This window comes from Carcharhinus amblyrhynchos, chromosome 7 (assembly GCF_965287045.1).
Source record: "Carcharhinus amblyrhynchos chromosome 7, sCarAmb.v2.hapA, whole genome shotgun sequence".
In the NCBI taxonomy this organism is placed as follows: Eukaryota; Metazoa; Chordata; class Chondrichthyes; order Carcharhiniformes; family Carcharhinidae; genus Carcharhinus; species Carcharhinus amblyrhynchos.
This window is the reverse complement of record NC_137330.1, coordinates 69,392,887-69,405,899: the sequence shown is the minus strand read 5'-3', so window position 1 is coordinate 69,405,899 and position 13,013 is coordinate 69,392,887. Positions and strand designations below refer to the sequence as shown.

Below are 13,013 nucleotides of genomic sequence, written 5' to 3'. Positions count from 1 at the left end.
AAAGGGAAAGCAGGTGAAATGTTGCCATGGCTCTCAATATAACCAACCAGTAAGAGCTGAATAGGATGCAGTCCAGAACGACTCAACGATCCTACTGTTTTGTCCTTTCTTGTAGCGCAGCTGAAATAGAAGGTTCACTCTATGGGTAAACCTTAAATGTGAGTCTCTGTCCTATTTTTCTGTGGGGTGGTGAATAATATTCAGCATACTGTCTTCATCTTTTTTAATATCTTTTTAGTATTTCTGTTTGAACTACAAGTGATAACATCAGAAAACAAATTACTTGGAGAATTGGACAATCGGGAAAAGGTTGAGTTGCCCTCACAGAATGCCAGCATGGATATTGCAGGCCATTGCCATTCCATAATTATATTCAAATTGCTTCCATAGGCTTTTGCCACTGGGATTTCATGTAAATACTAGGAACAACAATTGAATTATATGTGTATGCAGGATATAGGTGGCATTGTTTTTTGTAGTAAGGTGGTGGGGCATCACTTGCCAATTGTAGAATCTGCCTAATAGCTATCTGCCCTATTTACCAGCCTGTGAAGATGAACAATTATCCAACTGGTATAATGAGAGTACATTTCCATTTTAGGAAAATGAGCAACAAATCATGTGATGAAGAGTAAACTGTTTACTGTTGACTAATGCAGTTATATTTGTCCTTCTGCAACTTGTGCAAGGAAAAATCAATGCTGTTACTCTTTTGTAAATAAACTTGTTTTCAAACCTAAATAAGGCAAAACAGTTATAAACTGGATTATTTATTTGAAACCCCTTTGAATTAATTAATTTTGTGAAATTAAAAATAAGCTAATTTGGGAAATTTTGCAATCTGGGCTAATGTCAGTTGTTCAGTTGGCATCAAAACTGAGAAAATGTCAGATAGAAGGTGAAGAAGTCAACTAAGAGTCTGAAATGGGTTGCATAAAAGCCAGATCTTAAGTATGAAAATGAGTAAAGTGGAACAATTCCCAAAAAGGGAAAGCTTTTATGCGTGATGCCATCACACTGACATTGAGGAAGATAACTGTCCTGTGCATAATCAAACAGGCAGACAACATAATAATCTAGGTGTTTTGTAATAGTCTGTGAAACCAATGTTGATAAAACAGCAACAATGATCAGGAGTCAGTCTACCTTGGATCCTTATGGCGATGGCAGATAAAGCTATAAGCATGGGTACAAGTGAAAATAAATGGCAAGATTGTACTCTAACAAAGTCCCAAGTTAGAGTTGTCAAGTTTTGTACTACAAAGCCCAAGGGGGAATGAACTGGTGGGATAGTTTATGGGGACACTGCACAGAAGAAAGTCATTTTTTAAAAATCCTTGGTTGGGTTCGCCTGTTAATTAATTGTTTAACCAACAAGCAGCAAGCAAAATGTCTCTAGTATAGAGAGCAGAGAAAATTAACAAAGGTGTGTTTGTGGCTTTGGGAACTGGCAAAAATGTCATCTCAGAACAAGGCAAGTACAACACTTGGAGTTCCAGGTGTCAGTACACATACCAAATATATTATCTTGTGAGTTCTGTTAAGTTAGTAAAACAATTTAAAGAAAATAACAATATTATGCACAGATAAAGAGGAAGTTGCGAGAACTGTTTAAATTGTGAAAAGAATCATGGAGATTGTTTTCTAATTCTACTGAATAGCAAAGCAGCTTCAATTAAACCTGAGATAAATACAGTTAATAGCAGGATGATGGTTCAAAATTAAGGAAGCACATTGGTACAAAAACCAAGGAGTTTAATCAGCCATGTAGAAATAGTTAAGGACGGCAAGGTGACACAGTGGTTAGCACTGCTGCTTCACCGCACGAGGGACCTGGGTTCAATTCTGCCCTTGGGTGACTGTGTGGAGTTTGCACATTCTCCCCGTGTCTGCATGGGTTTCCTCCAGATGCTCCGGCTTCCACCCACAGTCCAAAGATGTGCGGATTGGGTGGATTGGCCATAGTTAAAAAACAAATTCTCTCTTACTATCAGGGGATTATCAGGGTACATACGTGGGGTTACAGAGATAGAGCCTGGGTGGGATTGTCATTAGTGCAGGCTTGATGAGGCAAATGGCCTTCTTCTGCACTGTAGAAATTCTAGGTTACTTTCAGAACAAGAATCTGCTCACTAAGCTTAATAGAGAAATAGATTAGAGGCATTCGATTGCAGTGAAAGGCAAAATTGGACTCTAAAATTAAATATAGTGCTGATAAATAATGAAAAGCCTCAAGATAAAGGGGGGGCGGTTTAGAACGGAGTTGAGGAGGAACTTCTTCACTCAAAAGGGTGGTGAAGCTCTGGAATTCTCTGCCCGTTGAAGTGGTGGAGGCTACCTCGCTAAATATTTTTAAGACGCGGGTTGATGGATTTTTGATAAGAGAGGGGATTAAGGGTTATGGGGAGAGGGCGGGAATGTGGAACTGAGCCACGACAGATCAGCCATGATCTTATTGAATGGTGGGGCAGGCTCAAAGGGCTAGTTGGCCTACTCCTTCTCCTATTTCTTGTGTTCTTATGAAAATATCTGCAAGAATAAGATACATTTACAACTGAATTCTTCTTCAGAGAGGGGCCAGATCAAGATCTGCAGATTAAGAATAAAGTACCACCAGCAATAATCACTGATTCAGTGGTTCTGTCTATGTCCAAGATACAATTCCAAATGATAAATGTTGACTCTGAGCAACCAGCATCAATATCAAAAACCTGAAGTAAGAATTACCAGTGGGAAATGTGGATGAACATTTGAAGAGAAAGGAGATACAGGATTATTGGAAGAATAAGGAAAGCTAAGATTTGTCTCAGATCCCTTTAGAAAGAGGTGTCACAGGCATGCTGGGCCAAATGGCCACATTGAATTTCAATGGCTCTATGGAGATGGGATATGAATAATCTATTATTGACCTCTGATTCACCGCAACAGGTGAAAATATGACATTTCAAAGCTGGGGATTTAAAGATTGATCTGACTGCATGGTCATGATGGAAGCCAAAGTTATGAAAAGTCTGGTTCAGCATCAAAACAGTTGCCAAGTGGAATGGTACAATCACAAAAGCAAATTACTGTGAATTTTGAAAATCTAAATTAAAAGCAGAAAGCGTTTGAAAATCTGTCTATGGAGATAGAGACATTTCAAGTCCATTTGACTTCTTTTTAACTGAAGGGAGGCAGAAATGTAGGGGGTATTAAACTGTTGTAAAAGAGAGGAGGGTCAGCTGGCACAAAAAGGAAGGTCAGGGACAGGCAGCCGGCAAGGGAAAGTAAATATTAAAGATGCCATGGAATCAATCACAATGAGTATGATAATGGTAGTAGTAAAGAAGAAAAGCATTGGTCCAGAATAGGTGTTACTAGTAGAATAAAGGTCAGCTCTGCTTGAAAGCAAAACATGAAAACAAGATATAAATTGGCATTTAGGGGAGGCAAGGTCAAAATGAAGGAGTTCATGGACTGAAGTTGTTGAACTCAACATTGAGTTCACACACAAGGCTGTAAAGTGCCCCATCGAAAGATGAGGTGCTGTTCCTGTAGTTTGTGTGGGCTTCACTGGAACAGGCCGAGGACAGAAATGTGACCATGAGAACAAGACGCTAAATTGAAATGGCAAGTGAGTGGAGGTCATCGTCATGCTTGCAGACTGAGCAAAATATTTCTGCAAATGGTTACCCAGTACACATATGGTCTCACCAATGTAGAGGCGGCTGCATTGTAAGCAGAATGGAATAATTAAATCTGTCACAGGCCGCTGACAGAATCGTAGAATCACAGAATCCCTACAGTGCAGAAGGAGGCCATTCATCCCATTAAACCTGCACTGACCGCAATCTCACCCAGGCCCTATCCATTTACCCTGCTAATCGCCCTGACACTAAGGGGCAATTTTGCATGGCCAATCAATCTAACCCACACATTTTTGGAGTGTGGGAGGAAATCGGAGCACCCAGAAGTAACCCATGCAGACACAAGGAGAGTGGGCAAATTCCACATAGTGACCCAAGGCCGGAATTAACCTGGGTCTCTGGAGCTGTGAGGCAACAGTGCTAACCACCATGGCACCCTAAGTTAAAGGGCAAGGAGGAATCATTTGCCTTTATCATAATCATTTAGGATAACACTTCTAACTTTGATAAAAACTATTTCGACACTATGCCAGGGACAGAAACTGATTGCTGGGATTCAAACGTGGAGTTCCAGGTAAAATGGCCTTTGGATTTTGAGGTTCAACATATTCAATGATTTTGGAAAGTGAGGTTGAGGTGGAAGAGGATTTTTATACTATCATGTTTGTTTTCTGAGATATTTGTTTTGAGGAAATAAAATAAATCAATTACATCTTGTGATGTGTTGAACTATAAAAAGGAAAAGTTCCAAATTTAATTTATGCTCTGATGCAATTAGCTGAATTTTATTAGAATGATGAAATAATCCAAAATTACTTCCATTGACCTCCACTCTCTTTACTTCAAAGGCCACCATTTCCTCAAAATTTGTAACTACAACCGTGGCAATTAATTTTTGTGTACTCCTTGGCTAAAATGCAGAAAAATAGGTGGGAGAACATAAAAATTGAACCGTGTATGAAAGAGCAAAACAAATTCACTATTTCGTGTTAATGTAAGGAGGGAAGCTGCGAAGTGATGTCGGAGTACCTTGTGGTCTGCATGTGAATTTTATTGCAGCATCTCTCAACCTTTGCCAGAAGTCCGAGCAGATGTACGACAGTGAATCACATCATGGAAACCTTCCACATATTATTTAACTTTCATGTCTGCTAGGGAACTGATTCATTTTGCAGGCAGCCAAAACCACTTCTAAAATTCTTTGCAACTTGCATGAAATAGCAAAAGATTTCTGAATAAAATGGGATTTTGGAGATATTGACAAATGGCCACTAAATTAGCTAACTCTGCTCAGTGAAAGAAAAGTGCGCTGTAATGAGGAAGGGAATATCTGTCAAAAAGCAGAAAATGCTGGAAAAACTCAGCAGGTCTTGTAGCATCTAAGGAGAGAGAAACAGTGCAGAGTGAATGACCTGATTTTTCACCCGTCAGACTCAAAAGTGGACAGCCCTAGCTGTGGTCAGCCCTGGAGCAGGATTTCACACTGGCTGGCCAATTACCAGCCAGCTAACATGAAACACGCGCTGTGAAAGGTTGAATGTTGTCAGGGAGGGTGGGCACTAAGAAAAAGATTACGAGCAAGCGCTTCCAATGTGCTCTTTCAGGGAGAGCACCACTGCTGTCTCAGCAAGCTGCTGGCCTGTGAAAAATAAATATCGATGTTAGAACTATGATATAGGCCTCAATCCCCAGGCACATGTGTTAATTTCATTTCAGCTTTGACCTTCATGCTGCCCTGGATCGAGATTGTAGCTTAAATGTAAAAGCCGCCTTGCCAATCAGTCGGCCTACCAAACTTAAAGGCAAATAAGCAATGAAAATCTCTGATCAATTGGTTTCTAATTAAATTAAACTGTCTTCATGATTGTCGGCGGGCACAGTTCCAACTTTCATGTAAGCCTGCCGGCCTAAATATTGTGCGTATGCATGATGACATTGGAGTATGCGCTCGCCGTCTTCTCATGCAATTTCACATGTTTCCAGGTACAGCACATGCCCGAACCTTTGATGTGAAATTCTGGCCAATGTTTTGTGTCTAACATGACTCTTCTTTGGAACATTAATATTGTACCTTGCCCTCCCTCTGCTCTTAAAAACCTGATCAGTAAAATAATCGTGGAAAAGGCCAGCAGCTTATGCAACAGGGGATTTGCCTCCAAGTGCAAAACAAAGACAAATGTGGATTACTTAAGGAAATAATTAATTAAGAGCCAATCGTGTTTAACTAATATGCTTTGGCTTTTTTGATGAATTAATACAAAGGGTTCATGAGGGTTATGATTAATTTGTGAACATGGACTTCCAAAGGTGCTTAATAAAATACCATATAGCTGGCTTGTCAGCAAAGTTGAAGCCTATGGCACAAAAGGGACTATGGCAGCTTGGATATTAAGTTGTCTGACAGATAGGGAACAGGGAATAGTAGTGAATGTTTCTTTTGGATTGGAGGAAGATTTAAAGCAGAATTCCCAGTGGTCATTATTAGAGCTATTGCTTATACTGATCTATATTAATTTGGGGTGGCACAATGGTTAGCACTGCTGCCTCACAGTGCAGGGGCACGGGTTTGATTCCCAGTTTGGGTTACTATCTGTGGGGAGTTCAAATGTTCTCCCTGCATCTGCATGGGTTTCCTCCAGGTGCTCCAATCCAAAGATGTGTGGGTTAAGTGGATTGGCCATGCTAAATTGCCCCTTTGTGAGAGGGGGACTAGTTAGGGTAAATGCATGTGGTTATGGGGATAGGACTTGGATGGGATTGTGGTTGGTGCAGACTCGATGGATCGAATGGCCTGCTGCACTATAGGATTCTATGACTCTATAATTATCTAGATTTTGATGTACTGGCCACGTAAAATTGCCACAAAACTTGGAAATATTGTGAGCTGTGATGAGGATAATGATAGACTTCAAGATAGACAGCCTGCTGGAATGAGTAGACAAATGGGAGACAAAATTTAATGAAGAGAAGTGCAAAGTGACACATTTTGATAGGAAGAATTAGAAGAGATAATCAAAAATAAAGGATACAGGTGCAGGAACAGAGGGACCTGGGAAATATGTACACAAATTGTCGAAACTGGCAGGACTATTTGAGAAAGCCATTAGCAAACCAAGTGGGATTCAAGACTTTATAAGATGAGACATAAAGTATTAAAGGAAGAGTTATGATAAACCTGTATAATACTCTCGTTCACCCTCGACTGGACTAGAATATCAATTCTGGGCATTGCATTTTAGTAAGGATGAGAAGACACTGGAGAGGGTGCAGAAAAGGTTCACAAGAATGATTCCAGGCTTGAGGGGGCACGGTGGCACAGTGGTTAGCACTGTTGCCTCACAACGCCAGGAACCTGGGTTCAATTCCCGCTTGGGTCACTACGTGTGTGGAGTCTGCAAGTTCTCCTCATATCTGCATGGGTTTCCTCCGGGTGCTCCAGTTTCCTCACACAGTCCAAAAGACGTGCTGGTCTCCCTCAGGTGGACTCGAACAGATGCCGGAGTGTGGCGGCCTCTGGGATTTTCACAGTAATTTCATTGCAATGTCAACCTAAGCCTACTTGTGACACTAATAAACAAACTTTAAGAACTTAAAAACGTGGCTGTCATACTGACTCTCCAGCTGGCAGCTGAGAAGTTTGATGACTCTCTGTCAGAACATTGTGGATTCAAGTCCAACTCCAGGAGTGAAGGACCAAAATCAAATTTGACATTTCATTGCAGTACTGAGGGAGTGCTCAGTTCTTTAGGGTGAGATGTTAAACTGAAGCCCCAACAATGACTATACTTCAAAAGTACTTCATTTGCTATAGAAACTTATCCAGTGGATGAAAGGCACTATATAAATCCAGGTATTTTATTCTTTCCCTAACACAGCAGCACTCCCTCAGTTCTCACTGCAACTCAACCTTTTTTGCACTCAAGTTTCTAAAGTGGGAAGTAAATTCCAGAATCTTCTGCCTCAGGTACAATAGGATTACCAATTGAGCTATAACTGACATCTCACAATCACTTCCTTTTGAGTTGTGATATTGCACGCAGAAGGGAGAAGGGAGTAGAGAGATATAAATATCGGGTGGGAAGAGATAATTACAGTGGGAGGAGGCACATGTGGGACATAAATACTAACGTAGACCAGCTGGGCCAAATTGTCTGCTCTTTGCAGTAGATTTTATATAATTCTGTATATAGTATTTGGAATTTGTTTTGTCTATTACTCCGAATGTGCTCTCGCCATCAGTGAAATGAAGCAAGTTAACGATTGATACGGGACCCTGCCTTGCCATGAGTGTGTTCTCCATCCATTATCTATGTGATGCAGTTGGGCACACACAAGAGCAGGTACAAAAATTACAAGGCCAAAGTTTCCATCAGGGTTCACTGCTATTTCCAATTAAATTTGCCCAAAGTCAGAAAAATGGAATGATCGAGGAATTGAATTTCCATGATATTTAAAAAACATTGCACTACCACCAAAATGGTCACGTCCTCAGATTGAATATAATCACCACGGTAAGCTTCCATTAGTTGTGCCCGTGTGCCATCTTTGAGGAGGCTTTTAAAACTTAACTTTTATAAACGCAAAAATACTATCGATTTGCTTTAACAGCTTTCATTTTTCCTAATTTATGAAACAAACAACTACCATACTGCAATGTAACTAGTAAATGTTTCTGTATGAATTTTAAAAGTTATTTTCAGGTATTTAGAGATGGATAACTCAGAGATTGTTTTAAAGTTTATTTATTAGCATCATAAGTAGGCTTACATTAACACTGCAATTAAGTTATTGTGAAAACCCTCTAGTCACCACACTCCAGTGCCTTTTCTGGTACACTGAGGGAGAATTTAGCATGGCCAATGCACCTAACCAGCACATCTTTTGGACTGTGGGAGGAAACTGGAGCACCTGGAGGAAACCCATGCAGACACAGGGAGAACACAGACAATGACTCAAGCCAGGAATGGAACTCAAGTACCTGATGCTGTGAGACAGCAGTGCTAATCACTGTGCCACAATGCCACCCCTGTGTGCTCTAGATATAGATTAAAAGTACTTATTTTTTTGATAAACTCATTTTCATCTTTACTAAAATAAAAGATACCACTCTTAAATACAGCAGTTGAATTTAAGACAAATTGTTTTCTAAATCCTCTGTAATAAAGCTACCCAATGGCACAGATTGATGGCAGATTTTACATTCAGTAATATGCAAGATGAATTTGAGTGGAAACTTGTACAAAAAAATCACTTTGCAAAATAGCACCACTTAGAAGTGATTGACATCAAATCATCAATAGCACCCTCAGCGGAAACCCTGACCACATTGTCCAATTGATATCACAATTGTTGCGAAAAAGTGAGAAGGTTGAACTGGTTCTCCTCTATTCAACCTCCTTGGCTGGTCACAACAGCGTTTAAGGTTTCTTTTTCATGAAGATATGCTTTTTCCAAATCAGAATCTATTTAATTATTTATGCAGTGAGCAATGTAGAGCAATCAAATAGGTGTTCTTGAGTTAATGATAGAGCAAATTTATTGACCAATAAACCTGAGAAAACAAAATATCACAATGTCAGGCACAAGGGTATCAGAAATCAGGGAAATTAGAGTCCAATAAAAGAAGTTTCTTGAATATATGCTTGTCCTTGAGGGATAGATTGTTAAATGTTACAATCAATTTAGGTTAGTTGGTTTCTTGGATGCAATCAGATTTTAAAAAGCTGAAGTTTATCAGTCACAAGGCGTACATTAATACCATGATGAAGTTACTGTGAAATTCCCCTAGCCAACACAGTCCAGCACCTGTTCAGGTCAATACACCCTAACCAGCACGTCTTTCAGAATGTGGAAGGAAACTAGAGCACCCAAAGGAAACCCATGCAGACATGGGGAGAATGTGCAACCTTGACACAGACAGTGACCTAAGCCGGGAATTAAACCCTGCTCCCTGGTGCTGTAAAGCAGCAGTGCTAACCACTGTTCCAACATACTGCCCACAGGATGTAGAAGATGTTGCAATTATTACAACATTTTGGTTCGCTGTAAGTATCTGATGGTTGACTTATCAAACCAGCTGACACACGTTTTTTCCAAGAGAGAGAGAACTCAGCTTTCCAACTGTTTCATCTACTGTAAACATTCACAACACTCACTGTGTCACTTGCAATCTCTCAACAGTAGCTGCAGCATGGCCTTTTATACATTACCCATTGGGTGTTTCCAAGGTGCTTGGGGTAAGCCTGGCAATGGCAGTGGGTTTCTTCTGAGTGCTCTGGTTTCCTCCCAAAATCCAAGATGTGCAGGTTAGGTAGACTGGCCATGCTAAATTACCCCTTAGTGTCCAATGTTGTGTAGTTAGGGGGATTAGCAGGATAAATGTATGGGTTTATGGGGGCAATTTAGAGGGGTGAGCCTGGGTGAGATGCTCTGCTGGAGAATCAGTGCAGACATGATGGACCTAATGGCCTCTTTCTGCACTGTAGGGATTCTATGATCAAGCCTCTTCTCAGCATCATCCTTTGTGGCCTGAGGAGGGCCCCTTGCATTTCAAGCTGTCCTTCCCCTTTGAGTGTTGCTCAGTTTCCAGCAGTCTCCCACCTTCTATCCATTTCAGTTGGTTGGGTGTGTCTAGAGAAGAATTTCCTTTCAGTTGGGATGTGGTTTGTGAAAAGTTCACATTCATTGGCTGGAGTCACTACCAGGCTGGCTCCTGTTATTCTGTTCTTTTATGTGAGTTCTTATCAAGAAGGCTATCAAGTTTTTAAGCTTCTCGAGGAGAGTTGTGTCATGGAGGTTTTGGGATGTGGCTTCAACTTTAAGCACCTGTAACCACTGGTCCAAAATAAGCTGCTTCAGCTATTCAAACTCCAGTTACTTCAGGTCAGGTCATTTCCTGAGGGTGTGGAATTTCTGATGATATGTCTCCACCACTAACCGGTTTGCATTTAAAATATCCCTTTTTGCTGCCTCACAGATGGTTGCACTTTTCTCAGTCAAGAGGGAGCAAACCTTTTGAGGTTTTCCCATCAACTTACTTTGCAACAGCACAGACCAGTGCTGGACTGGTTACTTTGATAGCTGGGCTATCCTTTCAAAACAAATAAAGAAGGTATCCACCTCTTCTTCAAACTTTTAGATCAATTGGACAAACTTGAATACCTAAGTCCTTAAGTCTGATTTGGTGTCAATCACTTTTAAGTCTGGGCAATAAATGCTGGCCAGCCAGAGACACACATGTCCCACGAATGAATAAAAAAAAACGCCCTTTGCAGTCTCTTCTTTAGACAGTAACAAGATTTGGTAAATCTTTGAATAAGAGGGGCAGCACAGCTGCACAGTGGTTAGCACTGCTGCTTCACTGTGACAGGGGCCCGGGTTCAATTCCCGACTTGGGTCACTGTCTGTGTAAAGTTTGTATGTTCTTCCCGTGTCTGTGTGGGTTTCCTCCGGGTGCTCTGGTTTCCTCCCACATTTCTGAAAGATATGCTGATTAAGCACATTGACCCGAACAGGTGCTGGATTGTGGTGACCAGGGAAATTTCACAGTAACTTCATTGCAATGTTAATGTAATCCTTACTTGTGACTAATAAATAAACTTTTAGGTAGTGTTCCCCCTCTTCACATTCCCCTGAGGATATCTTGTCTGCTGTTTAACCTTCACCTTGAAAGTGAATGCACCTTGCATGTTTAAGTAGTCTATTCTGTCTCATTTCAAATTGCAAAATTTTCGGTTAGTTGAAAGTTGAAAATCCTTAGTTTCAAAAGTAACGGGGTATAATCACATGTCACAATCATAACAAATAAAAGTTGGAAACCGAATCACATGCATTTTTTGTTACATACCTGGGTTCTGCTATTGTACAGCAAGATATCCATAATATAAACACATCTGAAATATCGTCAGCCTGTACAACCAAAAATGCTCCATCTCAGAGACTATCTGAAGGAGTGTATAAAATTCTGACATTCTAAGTTTTGGGAGGAAAGTTAGAGGGTCAGTATAAAGGGGACGAAACAGTTGCACTAACTACTATTCCCTAACAGCATCAACTCATTAGAAATGCTGCTTGGGAGGGAAAAATCTATCACTGATTAATTCTGAAATTAACCCGACTCAAGCTTCAGTCCTTTCAGGCCAACATGCAGAGCAAGACTATTTGCTAATGCACTTTCCCCAAATCTTCAGAGCACTAAGGTATGGCTGTGAAACCTTAACAAAATATTGAATGTGTTTGTCCTAATCAGAATAAGTGTTTGATAACAGAGCACTCCACATTTTACACCTACTGTCTGCATCATAACCGCCAACTCATACAGACAACAAAAGTGAATTAAAGTCAGTCTACAATACTGCAACATTTAACTCATATTTCCTCATTTGAATTTTCTCCCTGTTGAGAATGGTCATTCATTTTGGGAATGGTTGAATGGCAGCCCTCTGAGACCTCATACACATGATCATTATCCCTGTTTAAACCTGGGAGAGTAAGTATCAAAAGATTATTTAACTCTGGAGGCTATCACACTTAAAACCACAGTGATCCTTCTCTGTAATAGATCAGAGCAGAAACTTGGGGTTATTTCTCCTTTTTGGCCAGCATCCACTAGAGTTAAAGTTTACCTTTATTTATTTGTTCATAGGATGTGAATATTTCTGGCAAGGTCAACATTTATTATCTGTTCCTAATTGCCCCAGAGAAGGTGGTAGTAAGCTGCCATCTCAAACCTTGCTGTCAGTGTCTGTAAGGAAAGAAGTTCCAGGACTTTAACCCAGCAACAGTGAAGGGACGTGTAAATTCATCTTCCAGTACTCTGCCTCCGATCAGCTAACTCAAGATACCAGCAATTGAATAGGATGCACAGTTTAGCAACTGACCTTCAGGTGCTACGTTTACCTGTGGGAACACTGAAGGAGCCATCAACAATGTATCTCCCCCCGAAAAATAAAAATTCCATTGATATTATATGAATGCAAACTTTTCCAATTCTCATAACACAAACTAATATCAAAAGTTGTCTGATTGCCAATTTGTGTTGAATTATGAGGTGCTGAGCACAGTAAATAGTCGTTTGGTTGTAAAGAACTTGAGTATTGCTGAAAAAAGACATTTTATTGTGGCTTTTCACTCATCCGGATAATTGCAAGAATACCCATGTCAGGGGAAACACCAACTTTATACATGTAACTTTTGTTATTTTGACATTGATGTCCTTGTGATTATTCTGATGAGTGCAAGATGAAAATCTTAGATAAAATGTCTTTTTTCAGAATACCTGCAGTAGTTGGGATAGCATGGTAGCACAATGGTTAGCACTGCTGCCTCATTGTGCCAGTTTCGATTCCCAGCTTGGGTGTCTATCCAGAGTCTGCATGTTCTCCCCAT

The 13,013-nt window shown here is 40.4% G+C and overlaps 1 protein-coding gene across 1 annotated transcript in view; it reads right to left on the bottom strand.

Annotated features, from left to right (window-relative positions):
• Window positions 1-13,013, bottom strand: part of cep85l (centrosomal protein 85L) — a 213,312-nt gene that overhangs the window by 197,913 nt on the left and 2,386 nt on the right. The window lies entirely within an intron of this gene.